Source organism: Saimiri boliviensis, chromosome 15 (assembly GCF_048565385.1).
Source record: "Saimiri boliviensis isolate mSaiBol1 chromosome 15, mSaiBol1.pri, whole genome shotgun sequence".
Taxonomy (NCBI): domain Eukaryota; kingdom Metazoa; phylum Chordata; class Mammalia; order Primates; family Cebidae; genus Saimiri; species Saimiri boliviensis.
In genome coordinates this window covers 56,278,473-56,302,465 of record NC_133463.1, presented here as the reverse complement: position 1 = coordinate 56,302,465, position 23,993 = coordinate 56,278,473, and the positions used below count along the sequence as shown (strand labels likewise).

General features: G+C 36.7%; 1 protein-coding gene across 3 annotated transcripts in view; it reads right to left on the bottom strand.

Moving 5' to 3' along the window:
- OXR1 (oxidation resistance 1) overlaps window positions 1-23,993 on the bottom strand; it is a 478,618-nt gene that overhangs the window by 365,973 nt on the left and 88,652 nt on the right. The gene's annotated exons all lie outside the window — the stretch shown is intronic.

The following is a 23,993-nucleotide window of genomic DNA, read 5'->3' as shown; positions in this document are numbered from 1 at the left end:
AGAACCTAAGACATTATGGAACATTATGCCTTTAAATCAGAATGCCGCGTTTTTTTTTTTCACTTGGGGATCTGGGTTACTAAACAATGAAAGAAGGCTCAACTCTAAACTGACATAAAGACTCACAAAATATCAAAACTGGAAAGGACTGTACACTTAGCATTTTGATCTTATGCTTTCACAATGAAGAAGCAAAGTATTCAGAAATAATGTGACTTGACCAAGGACACAGAGCTAGTTAACTGCAGAAACAGTACTGAAAGCTAGGTCTCCTGATTTCTGCTGAGTTCAAAGTCTGATTTCCAACATTTGATCTACAGATAGTGAAATCACATCAATAATAAAGCTTCATACATAAACCATAGAAACAAAAGGAATATCATCTGAGGGAAGCTCATAATTTAGAAGGAAATGGTTAGACTATTGTTTAATTAAATTTGCTTCAGCTAATTAATTAATGCTTGTAACCATTTCCCACTTTACATGCCACCTGGAATTGTAGTATACAATTTAAGCCACTAAAATACTGTATTATAAGGGATATTTAATATTTAAGGTATATTTAAGCCACTAAAATACTGTATTATAAGGGATATCAGGAGATTTTTTGAATTAAAATCTTGCCTCAAACTTCAGAATGTTACTGCAAAAATAACTCAATAACACAGAATATTCCTTAATAAGGAACATTTCTTGATGAATGAATCAACCCTAATCATTTGATAGAAAATTTAGATAAATATATTAGGAGAAGGAATTTAATGAAGATTAGAAACCTCATTCAGATCAACGGGCCCATGTAAACAGTAAAGGTATAACCTGTGTGTTTAGATTCCACTTCTGAGCAATGTTGAGGAACTCTAAGAGGTGTCTCAATGACCATTATACTGAACAGCTCCTTGTGAGTTCTGTATTCTTTCCTGCCTACCTCACTGAGATTCTGCCCTCCCCTTCTCTTTTATGTTCAATTGATTGTTCTCTCTCCACACACTTTCCTTCCATTCCCTCAAACATGCTTAAATCTTTCAAAGATTTGACCCTCTGTTTCCTTGACCCTAATTCCACCTTCTCACCAGGCTCCTCTCTCCTACTCATCACATTCCAACTTAATGGAGGTAAGTCTATTCTATCTCCATTTCCATTCCTCTCTCTTATATATAAGATGAGTGCATTTTGCTTCTTGTCCCATTATGCCAAGGAAACTGTGTCACCAATATTTAAGATCATAGTTCACAGAGTGAATAACTTATATATAGTTCCAGTCCTATGTGACTCTTTAGTATTCAGCTTTCTATTCTTTATGGGAACTCTCTTTCCTTCAGAGCTCTGCATTGGCTTTCTTCTCCACAAATTTCAAGCAAAAAAATCTCTCAATTTAATATCCTGAATATATAATAGGTAGATTTGGTGTTAAATTATCCTACTAGTGACCACTGCTACCCTGTGTTTCATTGAAAAGAAAATAAATTTTTTATTATCTCATTAATCTCTCTTTCCATTCACAGGAATTATATTTGATCTTTTAAATCTTCATCTCAAAAAAGTTCTATGAAATCATATATCTGATAATGGCCTGCATCTAAAAGATATAAAGAACTTTTATAATTCTGTAATGAAAAGACAATTAACTCAATTAAAATACGAGCAAAAAATAGGAATAGCATTTCTTCAAATAAATCACCAATAAATATATGAAAGATGCTCCACATCTTTAATCACCAGGAAAGTAAATATCAAAACCACAGTGAGATAGTACACAGACCCGCTTGGATGACTGTCATTAAAAGCAGATAGCAACAAGTGCTGTCAAGGATATGGAGAAACTGAAACACCCAAACAGTATAGGTGGGAATGTACAATTTACAAAATAGATTGGAAGTTCCTTAAAAAGTTAAATATAAGAGTTACCATGTGAATCAGTCATTCTATTTCTAAGTATATAACCAAGAGAAATGAAAACAATGTCCATGTAAAAACTTGTAAATGAGTGTTCAGAGAACCATTATTCATACTAGGCAAGATGTACAGACAACCCAAATGTCCATTCACTGACGAATACACGAATAAAATATGGTATATCCTTTAAATGGAATATTTAGAAATTAAGAGATGAAGCACTAATATATGTTACAACATGTATAAATCTTGAAAATATTATGTTAAGTGGAAAACAGAAACAGAAGACCACACATTGTATGACATCATTTATCTGAAATATCCAGAATAGGCAAATTCATAGAGACGAAAAGTAAATTAGTTGCTGTGTAAGACTAAGAGAAGGGAAGAGGAATGGGGTGAGAGAGAAAAACAGGGAATGACTGCTAAAGGGGTCAGTATTTCTTTTTAGGGTGATGAAAATATTCTAAAATTGTGGCAATATATGCAAAACTCTATGAATATACCAAAATATATTAAATTGCATAGCTTACATGGGTAATTGTATGGTGTGTAAGTTCTATCTCAATAAAGCTGTTATATTAAAAAAAATACGTAAGAACCAGAATAGGCAGGGATTCACATTCCTCTTCAAGTACTTTAAACATTAAGAATCCAGGTTTGGAGCTAGGTGTGGTGGCTCACGCCTATAATCCCAGCACTTCGGGAGGCCAAGACAGACGGATCACATGAGGCCAGAAGGACCCATGAGGCAGAGGTTGCAGTGTTGGAGATAGCACTACTGCACTCCAGACTGAGTGACAGAGAGAGACTATGTCTCAGAGAAAAAAAAGGAAAAGAAAAGAAAAAAGAAATAAAAAAAAGAGTCCAGGCTTATTAGAGTAAACTTGTATATCAATAATTGGTCTAGTGTTTATATCAATTAAATGTCACAACAAACAGGAAAAAAAGCATGATATTACAGACTTATAATGTTCTCCTCTTGTCAAAAAACAACTTTAAAAAGCAGCTGAAACTGTTAATTAATATTATCAGAAAGAGCTTCTGCATATCAATTACGCCTAAAGTCATTATTCTTGGCACTCACACCATAAATCTAGAGGCTAGAGTGATAATTTTATACCATCTGCTCTTAAACTTGAACATGCATCAGAATTACCTGGAGGGCTTGACAGGATACAGATTGCTGAATGCCATCCCAGATTTCTAATGCAATATGGTTGGGATGATGCCTTTAGCAAGTTCCCAGGTGCTGCTGATTCTGCAAAGCCTAGGGACCACATTTTAAGAACTGCTTATGCTATACTAATCAACTTAGTTTCCTTGTGATCATACTTATGGCTAACTAATCCTGATTGTTTCAAATATAATTATATTCAAAAATCAAACTGTTACATAAGCCATAAGGCAGATTAAAACTGCTATAGTAGAAGGACTGCTTGATTGAAAAAAGGATATTGGATAAGACAGACTCAGTAGTGTAATGAATGAGCCAATTCTTGAGTTTGAAATATACAGTAAAACTTAGGAAGTGGTAGCAGGAGCAGAATTGGAAATCCCAAAGAAAGTCAGACATCAGTGAATGAGATTAATGTCAGAAAACTAAAAGAGAGATTAATAGAGCCCTGCTCCTTGAAGCAAGGAAGGGAGAAGCAATGAGATGACAGTCACTGGGGCATCACTGCATCACAATGGGCTTCCAGTTCGTAAACCACATTCTCATTCACATGTGGCCCAATGCTGCAGCAGTACCATGGGTTCTCCCAGCAAAACCCTTGACACTTGGTTGCGTAGCTATTTCTGCAATGCTGTGAGCTTCACTGTGTCACTAAAATATTTGTCGTCATGATTTCCAGAGTTATTACCTACAATATCTTGTCTTTACTTGAGATATTTGAGTAGGTATCTTTCCTTGAAATCTAATTAACAAATTTCCAAAAAGATCTTAATGCAACACATTGATGGGCCAGCTCTAACAAGTTGATTCTTAATATAGATATGTGCTTATTATGGATTTATAGTTAAGTATTTGATAACCACATGAAGTAACTGACAAAAAGAACAAAACAAAATTAAAATGACTTCTGTTAATGCTGATAGAAATATACAAACAGAAAAAGAAGATAGCACCCATGCTACACTAGGTCAAAACAAATCTGTTTTTTGTACTCAGTTATCACCATATTTTCAACAGAAGCAGAGACAAAACTGAGGCATGCCCAGGGCAAAGTGAAAGTTTATAGGAATCGTGTAACTGAGTAACGATTAAAGCAATTGATATGTTTAGAGTAAGAAAAGTTAAAGAAAGGAACAAGAGAAAATGAATATAATGTTTGTTTAATGATTTACTGCTGCCCCAAATAACATTCACTGCCTAAAAGAAAAATGATTCCATAGTCAAAAATTTCAGAAACTCAGATGACCGCATATCTTTTTTTTTTTTTTTTTTTTGAGACGGAGTTTTGCTTTTGTTACCCAGGCTGGAGTGCAATGGCACGATCTCGGCTCACCGCATTACCGCAACCTCCGCCTCCTGGGTTCAGGCAATTCTCCTGCCTCAGCCTCCTGAGTAGCTGGGATTACAGGCACGCACCACCATGCCCAGCTAATTTTTTGTATTTTTAGTAGAGACGGGGTTTCACCATGTTGATCAGGATGGTCTCGATCTCTTGACCTCGTGATCCACCCACCTCGGCCTCCCAAAATGCTGGGATTACAGGCTTGAGCAACCACGCCCGGCCGCATATCCTTCTTAAATATACCCAGTATAGACTAGCAAATAGAACACTGCCGGCTATGCTTAATACGTGTTTTATTAGGTCAGTTGCCATGGCTCACACCTGTAATCCCAGCAACTTAGGAGGCCAAGGTGGGAAGATTGCTTGAAGGCAGGAGTTTGGGATCAGCCTGGCCAACAAAGCAAGATCTCATCTCTATAATAATAATAATAATAATAATAATAATAATAATAAAAAGGCAAGTGTGGTGTAGTTGCCTATAGTTGCAGCTACTGTAGTTGCGGCTACTAAGGAAGCTGAGACAGGAAGATCGCTTGGGCTCAGGAATTCGGGTTAGAGTGAGCTATGATACGCCAGTGAACTCTAGTCTGAGTGACAGAGGAAAATCCTGTCTCAAAAAAAAAAAAAAAAAAAGTGTGTGTATTATCCCAAAAATGCATTTTTGAAGTATAGAAAAAACCTATCGTTTAAACTACTGTTTTCCAAAATGATGTGACTGTAGTTCTCTCTCCTTTTGTGGTAATATCTATTAATATATATTAATTGATGCATAGAATTCCATACAATTAATGTTCTGTGGAACACAATTAGGAAAATGTTACATTAGACATAGGATACACCTCTCTGGGTAAAATAAAAAAGTAAATTAGTACAGAAGACTTAGATCCAATAGAGGGGAATACTTGCATCAATTAAAGCATAATGGGTAGCTCATCTGGCTGAGAATCCACAAGAAGGCTTTTCAGGAAAGGCTGGATTACTGCTTGTTAGGATTTCTGTTGATGGAATACATAGTTTGAGTAGTTAGTTGAATTAGATCAGTAGTTCCCACATTCTTAGATCTATGGAAGCAAACACTGGAAATTAGAGGTGGAACCTCCACTTTAGAGCTAATCACTTCTGATTTTGTCAGTTAGTGACAACAATGATCATTTATTATCACCTTCATTTCATAAAAGAATGTCCATTTTAATAATGAAAAGGCGGGAAGGACATCATTTTCAGACTAAAAAAAGAAAATAATTTTTGGCCAATAATTATCTTTATTTTTCTCATTTTGAAATCTTAGACCAATATTATTTTTATTTTTCTCATTTTGTAACATGATTCTTTGTCTTTCACTAGCCCTTGATCATGAATTCAGGCTTTGTAGCCAATGTCTTTTCTGGCTTCACAGCTTCGTTCTACAAAATGTTCTACAATTTTAGGTAAATGCCTCATCAATGTCAGGTAATGATTTATGATTAGAAAAGGTTAAGGGACAGTTAGAAATGGCAAAAGATGACAGAACATGAATTTGAGGATATTCCCCAAAAGGGTAGATGTTAAAAATCAAGAGGACAGAATGGGAGCAGGGTTGTTTTATTTTCTTGAATATCAGGAATGTTTTCACCTTAGCTCAAATGAGCCACAGCACCAATTCACAGCTGCAAATATATCCTCAAAACTTCTCAGTGACCAGTTAAAAAAAAAATGTCTCTATACAGTGACTGAGGTGAGAAGGACACTTGAGTCCAGAAGTTTGAGATCAGCTTGGGTAACAGAGTGAGACCATTCTCTAAAAATACTTTTAAAATTAGCTGGGTTTGTGGCATGTGCCTATAATAGTCCCAGCTACTCAGGAGGCTGAGGTGTGAGGACAGCTTGAGCCCAGGAGTTCAAGGCTGCAGTGAGCTATGATCATGCCATTGCATCCCAGCCTGGGCAGCAGAGCTAAAGGATTCCATGTCTTTAAAAAAGTATCTACATATGGTAGGCACAGAATAGCCTTATCGGAACCAACCAAATTATGTCACCTCTTTTTCCAATGTTGGGCTTTGTTTTTCTTTTTAACCAAACTCTTCAACCAATATTGTATACACACTCTCTGTTCCAATGCCCAGCTGGGAGTCAGACTAAAGGTGCTAATGAATGTCCAGCCATTTGTGATTGCAAAGCACCTGTTGAGCAACTGGGCCCAGAACTGTGTAACATGACCCTATTCCTTTCCTAGTAGTCAGATGTCTCATGGATATTTCAACTGGGAAGCTGAGGTTTCCAGTGTCTCCTCATATATGTTCTGATAATAACTATAAGCGCAACGTTTGGCTTCAATTGATCTCATTTATAAACTGCTAAATATATGTCTGTTTTATTCTCCCAATGCTTAAAATCTGAATGAAAAACAAAACAAACAAACAAACAAAAAACTATGGGAGAATATCAAGCAAACCTTCAAGAAAATTACTTTTTCTTACTCATTTCATGAGAACCTAGAAGTAAACAATGAATGCTTTCACAATGCAAGTAAAATATTTGTCATTAAAAGTAATGACAAAAACCATAATTACTTTTGCACCAACCTAATAATGGATGGCTTTTTATACCATCATCTTTACAGTGACTTAGAATATCTAGCTAGTTTTCCGTAAAAACACTACTAGCAATATTATGGATTGAAAAAGATCATCAAAATTTCAATGAGCCTGATTCTATGCAAATTCTGTATCTGAATGTAATTTAATGATACTATAAAAACCTCAGGGAAAAATATCGAAGTGAAAATGCACACTTAGTCTGGCATCACTAAGAGGCATCACTTAGTCTGAATTTCAATTTCTTTTGTCATAGTCATGAAAGCAGTTTATATGAGTAATTTAAAACCAAAAAGTAGTTAACCTAATCTAATTTTTTGTCAATTGTTGAAGCAAAACCAATTTTCAATTTCAGCAGGAGTCTACGAAGCTGGTGTGCAAAAAGCTGAAAAACTATCTGGAACAATAATATTCCTCCTACATGAAATTTATCAGTCAGAAAAGATAGTGGACATCTTAGAACCTCAGCTTTCTGCTATGAGCTCACAGCTGAAATAGGGAGGCCTGGTGCAGCTGGCTCTTCATAAAATCGTCTGTCAGTGAAGATTATTCTGTCTCTGTTGCTGCTGCTGGGCTGCTATGATTACTTAGCACTGAAGTTGCTGAAATCATGCACCATTTTATCTAAACAGACCTAGATCAAAGGAAAATGTTCACTTGAGTTCAACCTTGTATCTATAATTAATAGTTTCAACTCACTAAATGTCATTTACGTGACCTCTGTAAGTATAAATGTTGAGAACATTTAACTTTCCAAACTCTGAGAAATTAAAATGCATTCAAAGGCTCAAATCTAGTTATTATGAAAAACAGATATTTCTTGATACTTGGAAATAGCATTAGCAAGTTAGATAGTATGGAACAATTAACTGATTTTGACCATAATAAAAATGAGTTTGACCCATCAGTAGGAAAACTTTAATGCTATCTAATATAGAAAATGTAATCATTAAAAAGAGAAGGAAAATGCATAAATGTTAAATATGACTATAAAGCAATAATATGATAAAAGTAATTATAATCCTATGGAGTATTTCCTAGACATCAAATGGCAAATATCCAGGGAAGAAGATTATTAGCCTTGCTCCTTATATAGGCAGTCATTTTTATGTGTCTAGTAAAAGAAGACTCCAGTAGGCTGTAATATTTGTATGCTTATAAGATCATTTTACCCCTTCCTAGGCAATTATGTAATGCTTAAGCTGTCTCAATATACTGAATCTACCAACCTACAGTGTGAAATGAAGGTGGCAGATACATATGAGTGACTTCTGTAATACAGATCTTATAACAGTGACACTACTTTGGCTTGGAGCCAATTTTAAGTAATTCCCAGTACATCAGTAATTCCAACCTTTTTGATTTTATATTCTGATTTTTAAAAAAGACGTTAGGGCTGGGTACAGTGGCTTAGCCTGTAATCCTAGCACTTTTGGAGGCCAAGGTGGGTGGATCACTTGAGGTGAGGAGTTCGAGACCAGCCAGCATGCTAAAACCCTGTCTCTACTAAAAATACAGAAATTAGCTGGGCTTGGTGTCAAATGCTTGTAGTCTCAGCTGCTTGGGAGGCTGAGGCAGGAGAATTGCTTGAACATGGGAGGTCAAAGTAGAAGTGAGCCGAGATCACACCACTGCACTTCAGCCTGGGCGGCAGAGCAAGATTCCATCTAAAAAGACACTAAAGAACACCCTATCTTGCATCTATAACCAGTGCCATAGAAGAAATCATATTTTACCATGAAAAGTGTAGAAAGGTCATAATCTTAGAATAAAGTGAATTTTATCCAAGAAAGGATACCTAGTCATTTTATGCCAATAATACACTCTCCACAACATGTTAGCATATGGATGGGTAGTGTAATACACCTGGTTCTTCACTAAAACCACATGCACATTAAACAACCAGTAAAGAAAATTTATTGTGTAATGCACTTTCACGTTTACATATCGAAATTAGCCTTAAAACTTATGGGAGAGGGAGGAGATCTAAAAATAAGCATGAAACACAGCTGGGCAACTATAATACAGTTGTCCCTTATTACCTATGGAGGATTGGTTCCAGGTCCTACCAAGTAAACCTAAATCCAAGGATACTCAAGTCCCAGGTAGAAAATTGTGTAGGACTTACATATAACTACATATATTCTCCTGTAGTCTTTAAATCATCCCTAGATTACTTATAATACCCAATATAATGCTTACATATTACTTCATTCATGCAGATTCAACATAATACTTGGTGTGTGTCAATTTCAAATTTTTAAGAACTTTGTAAATGTTTTATTCCTGAATATTTTCTTTTTTTTTCTTTTTTTTTTTTTTTTTTGAGACGGAGTTTCGCTCTTGTTACCCAGGCTGGAGTGCAATGGCGCGATCTTGGCTCACCGCAACCTCCGCCTCCTGGGTTCAGGCAATTCTCCTGCCTCAGCCTCCTGAGTAGCTGGGATTACAGGCACGCACCACCACGCCCAGCTAGTTTTTTGTATTTTTAGTAGAGACGGGGTTTCACCATGTTGACCAGGATGGTCTTGATCTCTCGACCTCGTGATCCACCCGCCTCGGCCTCCCAAAGTGCTGGGATTACAGGCTTGAGCCACTGCGCCCGGCCTTTCCTGAATACTTTCAATCTGAGGTTGGTTGGATCTATGAATGTGGAACTCACGGATATGAAGGGTCACTTGCATAGTCTCAATTTCCACAACTTATAAAAACATAATTCATCTACTGATAAAAGGCAAGGTAAAATGTTTCTATAGATGACATTTCTTTTATACAGATTGAGTATCCCTTATTTGAAATTATTGGGACCAGTAATTTTTTGGATCTTGAATACTTTTGGATTTTGGAATATTTGTATACATATGATGAGATATCTTGGGGATGCGACCCAAGTCCAAACACAAAATTCATTTATGTTTTACATAACTTATACACATGGCCTGGAGGTAATTTTATATAATATTTTCAACAATTTTTTGCATGAAATGGTTTTGACTGTTTTGACTGTGACCCATCACATGAAGTCAGGTGTAAAATTTTTCACTTGTGGCATCACATTGGTACTCAAAAAGTTTGAAATTTTGAACATTTCAGATGTTGGGTTTTCAAATTAGGGATGCTTAACATATATCATAGGGGTGGGGCCAAGATGGCTGACTAGAAGCAGCAACCTTCCAAGGCTCCCATCAAAAAAAAAAAACTTAACAAGTATTTGAAACCTTCACAGGCAACAAAGGTTTTCAGGTTCTCTCATCAAAATTGATGAGAAGGCTGGTGTGACTCATGGAGAGAAGGAAGAACAGTGTGATTCAGGGCCCACCTGAGAGCCACACGGAGATGAGAAAACCTCTACCCTCAGCCAAGGGAGGTGCTGAGTGAGCCTGCTACCCAGCTGGGAAAACGTCCTTTTCCCATGGAACCCACAAATCAGAAGATCCTACTGGCGAACCCATACCAGCAGGGCCTAGTGTCCCAAGCCTAGAACATGCAGATTCTTATAGCCTCTCAGCTGGAATCTGCTTAAGCCTGCCAAAATCTTAGCGAAAGGGGCAATCAGCATGGGCTGCAGCTGCCTGCTAAGTCCTTTGAATTCCGTGGGGGAAGGGCAGCAGCCAGCACTGGGACTAGTTTAACAAGCTAAGCTCCCTGGGTAGGGGAAGGGCAGCACCCATTTCTATAGCTCCAGGCTGTGTTTTTCCCCTGCTGAAGCTGGGCTTGACCCCAAGACTTGTTCCCACAGCCCAATACACCAACTGTGGCAGTCTGCGGCTGAAGCGCCTCTTCAGGCCTATTCTTCCTTATTGGGCAGGGTTTCCCTGCAGGATCTCCAATAATTCCAGCCGGAGTCTCAGAGACAGATTTCAGATCTCTCTGGGCCTGAGCCCCTAGTGGGAGGGGTGGACACAGTCTCTGCGGATCAGTAGACTTAGCCTCTCCTCTGGGTAGTTCTGAGGAATCCGGGCAGCCCAGATGAGTGGGTATAAGCACACCCTATCCTCCAAGGGACAAAGTGCTTTGTTAAATGGTTCCTGCTCACTGTGCCACCCAACTGGGTGAGACCCCCCAACAGGGGCTGTCAGACACCCTAAAGAGGAGAGATGCTACTGGCATCAGGTCAGTGCCCCTCGAGGTCAGAGGTCCCAGAAGAAGCAGGCACCTGTCTTTGCTGTTCTCCAGGCTCCATGAGTGACATCTCCAGATATGGGGGTGAATCAAATAAACAGGGCCTGAAGTGAAACCCCAGCGAACTAAAGTAGCCCTACAGAAGAGGTACCTGACTATTGAAAGAAAAACAAACAAGCCGAAAGTGACAACAACAATACCAACAACAATAACAAAAAAGTCCCCTACAAAAACCCCACACAAGTGTCAGCAGCCTCAAAGACTGAAACTAGACAAACTCATGAAGATGAGAAAGAATCAACAACAAAAAAAATGCTAAAAACCCAAAATGCCAGAGTGCTTTTTCTCCTCCAAATGATCGTAACATCTCTGCATCAAGGGCACAGAAGTAGACAGAGGATCACAGGTTTTAATTAACTATGCTGAGCTAAAGGAGCATATTCTAACCCAATGCAAAGAAGCAAAGAACCTTGATAAAAGGTTAGAGGAGTTGCTAACTAGAATAACCAGTTGAGAGAGGAACATAAACGACCTGATGGAGCTGAAATATATAGCACAAGAACTTCAAGAAGCATACACAAGTGTCAACAGCCAAATTGACCAAGAGGAAGAAAGGATATCAGAGTTTGAAGACCACATACTGAAATAAGTCATACAGACAAGAATAGAGAAAAAAAGAATGAAAAGGAATGAACAAAGCCTCTAAGAAATATGGGACTTCATAAAGGGACCAAACCTACAATTGACTGGAGTACCAGAAGGAGACAGTGAGAATAGAAACAAGCTGGAAAACACACTTCAGGATACTATCCAGGAGAAATTCCCCAACCTAGCAGGACAGGCCAATGTGCAAATTCAGGAAATACAGAGAACACCATTAAGATGATACTCCATGAGAAGATCAACCCCAAGACACATAATCATCACTAAGGTCAAAATGAAGGAAAAAATGTTAAGCGCAGCCAGAGAAAAAGGCTAGGTCACCAGCGAAGGGAAGACCATAAAACTAACTAACAGCAGACATCTCAGAAGAAACTCTACAAGCCAGAAGACATTGGGGGCCAATATGCAACATTCTTAAAGAATTTTCAACCCAGAATTTCATGTCCAGCCAAACTAAGCTTCATAAGTGAGGGGGAAATAAAATCCTTTCCAGAGAAGCAAATGCTGACAGATTTAATTACCACCAGGCGTATCCTGCAAGAGCTCCTGAAAGATGCACTAAATATGGAAAGGAAAAACCAGTACCAGCCACTGCAAAACACACAAAAACATAAAGACCAATGACACTATGAAGAAACCACATCAACTAGTCTGCAAAATAACCAAATAGCATCATAATGGCAGAACCCAATTCACATATAACAATACTAACCTTACATGTAAATGGGCTAAATGTCCCAATTAAAAGACACAGACACAGACTGGCAAGTTGGATAAGGAATCGAGATCCATTAGTATTCTGTATTCAGGAGACCCATCTCACATGCAAAGACACGCACAGGCTCAAAATAAAGGGATGGAGGAAAATTTACCAAGCAAATGGAAAGCATAAAAAAGCAGGGGTTGCAATCCTAGTTTCTGACAAAACAGACTTTAAACCAACAAAGATCAAAACAGACAAAGAAGGACATTACATAATAGTAAAGAAAACAATTCAGCAAGAAGAGCTAACCACTATATATATATATATATATATATATATATATATATATCTCCCCAATATAGGAGCACCCAGATTCATAAAACCAGTTCTCAGAGACCTACAAAGAGCCTTAGACTGCTTAGACTGATTAGACTCCCACATCATAATACTGGGAAACTTTTTTTTTTTTTTTTTGAGATGAAGTCTTGCTCTTGATGTCCAGGCTGGAGTGTAGTGGTGTGACGTCGGCTCACTGCAACCTTCACCTTCCCAGGTTCAAGCAATTCTCCTGTCTCACCCTCCCGAGTAGCTCAGATTACGGGCAATAGTGGGAAATATTAATACCCCATTGTCAGTATTAGATCAAGACAGAAAAATAGCAAGGATATTTAGGACTTGAACTCAGCTCTAGGATCAAGTGGACCTAGTAGACGTCTATAGAACTCTCTACCCCAAATCAACATTATATACATGCTTCTCAGTACCACATGACACTTATTCTAAAATTGACTACATAACTGGAAGTAAGATGCTCCTCAGCAAATGCAAAAGAACTGAAATCATAACAAACAATACTCTCAGACCACAGTTCAATCAAATTAGAACTCAGTATCAAGAAACTCACTCAAAACCACACAATTTCATGAAAACTGAACAACCTGCTCCTGAATGACTCTGGGTAAATAATGAAATTAAGGGAAAAATCAAGAAGTTCTTTGAAACTACTGAAAACAAAGAGACAATGTACCAGAGTCTCTGGGACAACATTAAAGCAGTATTAAGAGGGAAACTTAAAGCACTAAATGCCCATATCAGAAAGCTGGAAAGATCTCAAATCAACACCCTAGCATCACAATTCAAAGCACTAGAGATGCAAGAGCAAACTAATCCAAAAGCTAGCAGACGACAAGAAAGAATTGAAGAAGCTAGAGAGAAACACATACACACACACACACACACACACACACACACACACACAAACCCCAAAAATCAATGAATCCAAGAGCTGCTATCTTTGAAAAAATTAGCAAAATAGATAGACTGCTAGCTAGGCTAATGAACAAGAGGGAGAAGAATCAGACACAATAAAAAAAGATAAAGGGGATATCACCACTGACCCCACAGAAACACAAATCACCATCAGACAATACTATAAACACCTATGCAAATAAACTAGAATATCTAGAAGAAACGGAAAAATTTCTGGACACATACACCTTACTGTGACTAAACCAGGAAGAAGTTGAACCCCTGAATAGACCAATAACAAGCTTTGAAATTCAGGCCATAATTAATAGCTTACCAACAACAACAACAAAAAGCCTAGGACCAGATGGATTCACAGCTGAATTCTATCAGAAATACAAAGAGGAGCTGGTATGCTTCCTTCTGAAACTATTCCAAACAACTGAAAATGAGGGACTCCTCCCTAATTCATTTTATGAAGCCAGCTCATCCTGATACCCAAACTGGAGAGAGATACAAGAAAATAAGAAAATTTCAGAACACTATACCTGATAAACACGGTGAGGAAAAACCTTAATAAAATACTGGTAAACCAAATCCAGCAGCACATCAAAAAACTTATCCACCATGATCAAGTTGGCTTCACCCCTAGGATGCATGGCTAGTTCAACATATGCAAATCAATAAACATAATCCATCACATAGACAGAAACAAAGACAAAAATCACATGATTATCTCAACAGAAAGAAATAAAGGTATTGAAATAGGAAGAGAGGAAGTCAAGTTGTCTCTGTTTGCAGACAACATGATTTTATATTTAGAAAACACCATCATCTCAGCCCAAAGACTTCCTGAACTGATAAGAAACTTAAGCACAGTCTTAGGATACAAAAACCAATGTGCAAAAATCACAACCATTCCTTTATACCAACAATAAGCAAGCAGAGAGCCAATTCATGAATGAATTCCCATTCGCAATTGCTACAAAGAGAATAAAATACATAGGGATACAGCTATCAAAGGATGTGAAGTACCCCTTCAAGGAGAACTACAAACCACTGCTCAAGGAAATAAGAGAAGACACAAACCAATGGAAAAACATTCCATGCTCATGGATAGGAAAAATTAATGTCATGAAAATGGCCATACTGTCCAATGTAATTTATAGATTCAGTGCTATTCCCAACAAACTACCACTGACATTCTTCACAGAATTAGAAAAAACTATTTTAAATTTTATATGGAATCAAAGAAAACCTCATATAGCCAAGACAATCCTAAGCAAAAAGAACAAAGCTGGAGGCATTACACTACCTGACTTCAAACTACACTACAAGGCTACAGTAACCAATACAGCATGATACTGGTACCAAAACAGAAGTATGGAGCAGAACAGAGATCTCAGAAATAACATCACACATCTACAACAATTTGATCTTCCACAAACCTGACAAAAGCAAGTAATGGGGAAAGGATCTCCTATTCAGTAAATGGTGCTGGGAAAACTGACTAGCTGTATGCAGAAAATTATTAAAAAATTAACCCAAGATGGATTAAATACATAAAACCCCAAAACATAAAAACCCTAGAAGAAAACCTAGGCAATACCATTTAGGACATAGGCATGGGCAAAGACTTCATGATTAAAATGCCAAAAGTAATTGCAACAAAAGCCAAAATTGACAAATGGATCTAGTTAAAATAATGAACTTCTATATAGCAAAATAAACTATCACCAAAATGAACAGGCAACCTAAAATACGGGAGAAAATTTTTGCAATCTACCCATCTGACAAAGGTCTAATATCGAGAATATACAAGGAACTTAAACATATTTACAAGAAAAAACAAACAACCCCATCAAAACGTGGGCAAAGGATATGAACGGACACTTCTTGAAGACATATATGTGGCCAATAAACAAATGAAAAATAGCTCAATACCACTTATTATAAGAAAAATGAAAATCAAAACCACAATGAGATACTATCTCATGCCAGTTAGAATGGTGATTATTAAAAAGTCAGGAGCCCGGCGCGGTGGCTCAAGCCTGTAATCCCAGCACTTTGGGAGACCGAGGTGGGTAGATCACGAGGTCAAGAGATCGAGACCATCCTGGTCAACATGGTGAAAGCCTGTCTCTACTAAAAATACAAAAAAATTAGCTGGGCATGGTGGCGCATGCCTGTAATCCCAGCTACTCAGGAGGCTGAGGCAGGAGAATTGCCTGAACCCAGGAGGCAGAGGTTGCGGTGAGCCGAGATTGTGCCATTGCACTCCAGCCTGGGTAACAAGAGTGAAACTCCGTTTCAAAAAAAATAAAAAATAAAAAGTCAGGAAACAACAGATACTGGCGAGGCTCTAGAGAAACAGGAACACTCTTACACTTTGATGGGAATGTAAATTAATTCAACCATTTGGAAGACAGTGTGGTGATTCCTCAAAGATTTTAAACCAGAAATACCACTTGACCCAGCAATCACATTATGGGGTATATACCAAAGGAATATAAATCATTTTGCTCTAAAGACACATGCACAAATATGTTTATTGCAGCACTATTTACAATAGCAAAGACATGGAACCAACCCAAATGCCCATCAATTGTAGACTGGATAAAGAAATTGAGGCACATACACACCATGGAATACTAAGCAGCCATAAAAAGGAATCAGATCATGTCTTCACAGGGACATGGATGAAGCTGGAAGCCATTATCCTCAGTAAACTAACACAGGAATAGAAAACCAAGCACCATATGTTCTCACTCATAAGTGGAAGTCAAATATTGAGAACACATGGACACAGGGAGGGAAACAACACACACCAGGTCCTGTTGAGGGTTGGGAGTAGAGGGGAGGGTCTTAGAGAATGGGTCAATAGGTACAGCAAACCACCATAGCACACATATACCTATGTAACAAACCGGAACGTTCTGCACATGTATTCCCCCTCCCCTTTTTTAAGAAAAAACAAAAAATAAAAATAATTTAAACGTGCAGTAAAACAAAACATATATCATGCCCTTAATTAATCAGATGTGTCAGATTTGTTGAATCTTTTAAAATGTATAATAATGAGAAACTGGTTATATTCATGAAAAAGATTTTCTATTACCTTGGTATCTTTCATTTTATTGTTCTGCCATATGTTTACATTAAGAATACAATATGAATTATTTTCAGAAACTTTGAAGAACAGAGAAATCCTTTTGGATTTAGAAATCAGATTGTGTCAAAACTGCTTTCAACACTCAATTATGCCAATCACTGAATTCTCTAAATTTACATTTCATACGAGCTTTCACCTGTAACCTAGTAAGCCCATCAAATTTAGAACATACTCTAGTCTTTGTCTTGGCCTACATGCCTCTCTGCTACCTCTCTAAGCTCAGTTTCTTGGATTCTCCCCTTATTAGCTGTTTTCTACCTACCTGGCTTCCTAGACAGTTCCCCAGGTTTACCAGCTACTTTTCAGTCTCAGCTTCTTTGTCCTCCCTGTTTCTCTGCCCGAAATGGTTTTCCTCAACTATAAGAGTTGTATAGTTCATTTCTGCTTAAATGTCACCTCTGAGGAGCTTCTTACCAACTCTCCCATCGTCTACCATCATACTCTATCTTTTTGAGCTGCTTATTCTTCAAAATAAGTATCACTATCTGTCATGTTGACATACTTTTTATCTATACCTGTCTTCAGCACAGCAATAGATAAAAAATAATGTAAGCTTCGGGAGAGCAGAAATTTCTGCATCATTCAACATTCTTTCCACAGCAATGAAAATTGTAAATAGTACAATGTAAATGCTCAAAAATTCACTGAATAAAGAAATTAATGAATATAAATATTTTTTAATTGTAATAAAAATATACTGCTAGTTTAGAAACTAATTATATTAATTTATCTATATTTGTGTGAGAATTATTTTAAAATTATCATTCATCCATAAACTAACTTCAGATTATTCTCAAAGCTCCTATCAATGAACCTACTCTTAAATGTGAAACATAAATCTAAGTGTAAATGAATGCACTGAATTCTTTTATTGACCATATAATAGTGTTGAAAAGTGTTTTTTTTTTCTTGAATTAAACTGGGATAGTTTTATAATCAAGCTGAAATCTTTTTACAATTTTAAAAACAAATAAAATGTAATCATAAAAGAAGATGGAGAATGTATACTAGGATAACACAATGTTGATAAGGATAACAATTTTGATAATTTTATATACTTACGGAGAATAATGTTTAAGATTTGACAGTCAATTTTATTTAATCATCCTGAAAATAACATCTCTTAGCCTATATAACTATTTTGATAACTAAAATTATCTCATAGATTATTTTCTGGTCTTTAACCTAATTGTTCAAGTCCACAAATGGCTGATATTTAGAAACTACGGCCTTTAGGTTTGGAATGGACTGCCCAGTTTTATGTTAAAGCTTCTACAGTCTAAGGAAATATTGGTGTGATAATTCACTGCAGATCTTCCACAGAAAGTAAATTATGATTCATTTGAGAATGATGAAAAGTCTAATTTTAGAGCATAAATTTAAATTCTTTGACCTGGATGATATTCAAAAGGGAGATGATACATGTAACCCATTATCAACCCCTGAAGAACACTTGATTTTCATGTTTATATTTTTCCCCCAATATTGTTTATAAGCTGGTGACGAACAATGGACTATTTCTAATTACTTAGTTTGGGAGGGAGGGCTGGTCAAGGTTACAGTTCTAGCAGGCTTTGGCCAAGAAAGAGAATAGAACTCATTAGTCCTCTTGGGGTTTGAACCTGCAACCTCATACTCATTAACTGCACAGGAAATCAAACTCCTCTACCTAGACAAAAACTTACTAAGCAATTATTTTCAAGGATGTGATTTATATCTAGTTGGCATTAGTTTTTAAGGACAAAATTAAAATATAGTGTTTTACTAATTATTTGCCTATTCAAGGACAAATAATTTGAGGGAGATATAAGAAAAATATCCAAGTCTCCTATAAATGCCTAATTTTTAAAAAGCTATTCTAAAGGCACATAGCTGAATGCCAAAAAATGTTTAAGGTTTCTAAAAATGTAGTGTATTTAATTAAAGTGTCAATCCCAAATCAAAATAGTATTAATCATTTTACTAATAAAGGGATTTCAATTTGAAAAGGCATATTTTGAATAGAAAGACATTGACATTTTGCAGAATTCATTCAATTTAACTTTAACCCAAATACTAATACTTTATCTTCAGGTTTTAAGTAATTTGGGGGGATACATTTTTCATTTCTCTTGAGCTTTTTTTAGCTATTCTATTCTTTATCTTCTCTTCCTAGGTTATTTTCTCTTAATTTATGCTCCCCTAAATGTTAGTTACTCTACTCTATCTCTACTCCTTTACAAGCTGATAATTTCCACTTAGCAGGAGGATTCTTTGGTTTCAGGCTCTCAAACCCACTGTCTTCTCGGTACCTTAATAGAACAGCCATTCATTCAACATGAACTTAGTACTGAGAAATACTCATATTTTATCTCACAAGTAAGTTTTTCCTATCACATAGAAGACTCCTTTTTTTAATTAAAAATATCAGCCTTATATTTATGTCTAACCTTTCTCTTATCTTTTTCCTTTTCGACAACAATAGACCCTTCAAAATTCTGACTTTTCCTTATAAAACTGGGGCTAAAGACTTCCCTTACAATCTCTATTTATGCACATTACTCCCCCTGCAGGTCCTGATCGTTTCAAAAATAGAGACAGTCAACTTCCTCTGCCATTGCAAATACAAGTACATTAGTACTGTCCCTGAGAGCCTGTAATTTAGCAGCATAAACAGCACAAGTAGTTTGCAGAAGAGTGGCTATAGCAATTTTTTAGAAAAGAGTCTGGTTTTCCCATTTCCCCTCCTTAAAAAAAGTGGCTGCTTCTGTCTCTCCAGAATTTTCTCCTCCTAAATGCAGGTGAGGTGCCAATAATGATACAGAATGATTCAACTTCTTCATTTATTCATTAAGTAAGATGTTAAATATAAATATTATAAATAATGTGAATAATCAAAGGAAGCAAAGTTTCTGTATTTCAAATTTTGCATTTTCTCAACCCTAAAATTCTAAAATAAAGATTAGTTTTTGTTGTTTTTTTTTTGTTTTGTTTGTTTTGTTTTGAGATGGAGTCTTGCCCTGTCACCCAGGCTGGAGTGCAGTGGTGTGATCTCTGCTCACTGCAATCTCTGCCTCCTGGTTTCAAGTGATTCTCCTGCCTCAGCCTCCGAAGTAGCTGCAGGTGTGCACCAACACACAAACTAATTTTTTGTATTTTTAGTAGAGACAGGGTTTCACCATGTTGGCTAGGCAGGTCTAAAACTGCTGACCTCAAGTTATCCACCCACCTCGTCATCCCAATGTGCTGGGATTACAAGCGTGAGGCGCTGCATCTGGCCAAAAACATTATTACTTTTGGATAAAGAGAATAATTCAAGTGTTTTTATTTTCTATTAAAGTGTTATTGAAATTGCCAAGATTCATAATAGTATTTTAAATGATAAACATATGTAACAAAGATCATTCACCATTTCTAAATTCAGTCAAAACATTAATAACTTACCCAACTTAGGCTTTGTTATTTTTCCAATCTGTAGGCATACAAAACAGAATATTTTGTTGATGTCTGAAAAAATTCATCTAACCAGCTGTAATATTTCTTAGTTACCAGCATGTTACTTGATGTTTATGAGGAATTAAATCTGGGAAATGGGTGAGCATACATAATGGGCCCTTTTCTCAAATTAACAAAAAGATGATGAACTAACAAGACTCTTTCTCAGAAACACATTATTTCTTCCAGGGCCTTGATGTCTACTCTCCAGGTAGTTGCAACAAGATGGGGCTCTGCTGCATACCCTGAATCGCACAGTACTTTGTGATCCAATAATCTCTGAATAATTTTCCCCACAGCAGAAATATTTACAATCGTATAAAAGAAAAGTGGAAGACGTGAAGGTCCAGCCTAGACAGTAAAGTCAACAAGCTACTGCCATGCACTGATACACCAGCCTCTGCAGGTGATGATGTGGCTCTTACATCCACCAAATGGACTGAGGGCTGTAGAAACTGTTCACTAAAAATAGACGGTGGCAAAGTATCATGCATGATTTGAGTCTAATTTTGCAAAAAAAAAATGTGAATATATGCAGAAAATAATATACATAAGCATTTTAAACAATAGTTTTCTATGAATGGTAGGTTTTAGGTTATTTTTAATTTCTTCTTTATAATTTACAGTAGTGTTTGACCCTTTGCAATTAGTTTATTTCTTTACATTTAGGAACAAATTCAAGAGATGTATCTGTATTTCTGAAAAATACATCATTTCACCCCAAGCAGGAAAAACAAATATCTATTTTGTTTTCAAACACGCTCTGCTTTTATTTTTAAAGCACTTATCATATCAGATCAGAGTTACTTGATTGCTTATCAGTCTTCTGGCTTATAAATGAGCTCCAAAAGAGCAATCATAAGTTTTAACCCATACTGCTTCCCTGCGCTTAGCACAGGGCATGGCACATTATAGAGGCTCACTAAGTTTTGAGTGTGTACTTGGATTCTACCTTTCATCCAGCGACTTCTTTTTCCCATACATGGCTCTAGTGGAATTACTATTGCCTTCACAAGATGCTGTCCAGTCTTTAATATGTTTTGGGACCAAAATTAAAGTATTTTCAGGCATCATGGTGAAAAATAATTTGGGTCAAAAAGACATCATTTGGGAAAATCAGTTGAGCCTCTACTAGGATCTCTATCGACATACTGAGATCTTCCACTACTAAACCAACTACTTGCTACTCCCCAGGCCCTACTACACCCTGAGTTCCCATGATTTTAGTGTTATTGTACTTACGGTGACCAGTATTTTGTCTCCAGTTAATTGTTCCTGCTACCAGGAACAATTCTTTCCCTCAGATTAGGCTGGAACCTGTCACCTGTTTTGGGTTTCTGCAACAGATTCTGCAGATCCCTTTGTTTCTATTTCAACCAGCATCAACTTACTCATTGTCTCTCTCTCATCATTATTTACTAAATAGAGGAAGATTCATGAAACAACCAAATTCCACTCTTTCTTTTTTCCAACTGAGACTGTAGTTTCCTGGAAACTTGGAAGTTTCCTAGATTAAATATATTTCTTAGATTTTACATGAAATGGCTAAACTACTTCATATATATATTTTTTTCAAGTATCACATATATAACTATTACAGCAAGAAAGTTTTTTTTAATGTGTAAAAAAGATAACTTTCTTATACAGGATATTTAAAAGCTGAGAGAATTGCTTAGGTAGTTGTTACTATGCCTACAACTATTCCAACCTATACTTTTAAAATTCCTAGGTTTTCTATGTGAGTCCCAATAGGCATCCTGCACTCCCGACATTAACCTCAGAGTTACATTTTAAAATCAACACATGGATATAGTCAAGTAATACAATGTCAGGTTAGGCAGACTACACTGTTCACAGATTGCAGGACTTTTTGACTAGAATAGAAGCACCGTGGTAACATTGACAAGAAAGCCAAGCAGAGGGAGTCTGGTGGAAGTGGAACTCAGAATCACAGGAGCAAACGTTGGCAGTGTTGCTCCAATGCCTAGAAACAAAGCAGCAGCCCTGTGAGGCTCATCTCTGTCTGGAAGTTGGATCCTTTATTGATAGATATATTCTGCCAAGTGTACCCTATCCTGAATCCTTTGAACACTGGTGGCACGTAGCTCTCCTTGTTATGATTACATGGTTACCAGTCAAACTTCTGATTTAGTTTGTAGTTTTCCAAAAACAGTTAGAGAAAGGACTAGTCAGGCTAAATCAAGCATCACATACACTTAAATGTTGCATATTTTAAATTAATAATCTTTCAACCTAGTTAATTTTCCCATATCAGTCAATATTTTCATATCTTAGTTTCTGGATTTCAAAACAGAGAGCCTGATGAGGGACTGTTAATAACTTAATTAACGTAATGATGAGTTATTATTCATTCTTATTAAAATATTTATAAAACAATGATCCCCAAAATATAAATTAGATGTTAGGAATACAGAAGAATTACAAAGGTTATTATGAAAAAGAGAAGGTTAAGGATGTCTAACCTAGGTATCAGTGACATAAATCAGTGACTTGCTTTTCATGTTTTAGATTTACTTTGTTTCCTTTGCTGTCAGCACTTGGGAAATCCAAATGCTAAGAGGGAGAATGAAGATGCCAAACACCTCACAGCTGCATGATGGGGCGACACTGGGAAAACAAATTAATAGCTCCCTTCATGGGAATCTAATGCAGAACACTAGCTAGAATCCAGGGCAGTGCTAATAAAAATTTCTAAGAATCATTTCCTTAAAATTTGAACCTGTAACAGGGAAAGGATTCTTACAAATTCCAGATAGATGAATTCTATAAGATAGCCTCATAATTTAAAGCTTTCTTTTAGAAAGATAATGTTTATTTACCATTGAATTGCTTCCTTTATAATTTTTCACTCATTTCCGTGGCATGCACTTACAGAATATCTACTAAATTCTAGGTGCTATGTTGGACAACTGGGCTGGAACCATGGCATGCAATCTCTCTCTTTGTGGAGTTCACTGTGTTTTGAAGCAACAATCATCTCCTCACATCACATCAAAGCAGTTAATAGAAGTATGCACTGAGATGCACCGAAGCTAGGCCTATTTGTCAGTCCTGTCCTGAGTCTGTGACCAGACCACACCACACACTATCCTGAAATACAACTGTCATACCTGTTTCAATCTCCTCCTCCTCCTCCTCCTTTTCCTTCACCCCCTCCCACCTCCTCCTCACTCTTTGACATATTGCCTGCTTTTTGAGAATTCATCTCTTACACACAATTTGCCAGGAGTATAATTCCTTTACGGAAATGTGTCAAGGTCTCTCAGGAGCTTCAGAGGATTCACAAGTGCTATGAAGATGATGTTTTTAAAAACTTTTAATAACTTAATTTCATAATATAACTAAAAACATACTGTGCAGTAATAATTCACAATTTAAATACAATTTGTTTGATTATACTTTAGCTTAATTCTTTTTTTTTTTTTTTTTTTTTTTTGGTCAGACTGAGATCCTAGCACCCAGGCCAAAAAATCCAAGGCTATCTTCTGGGGAGTCCATGAAAAGCAGGTCCTTCAGAAATATGACTCCATACAAATAATTATATCCTTGCCCTAAAAAAATTGCTTACTTCATTACAAATAAATTTACGGAGCTAAGTTGAGCCA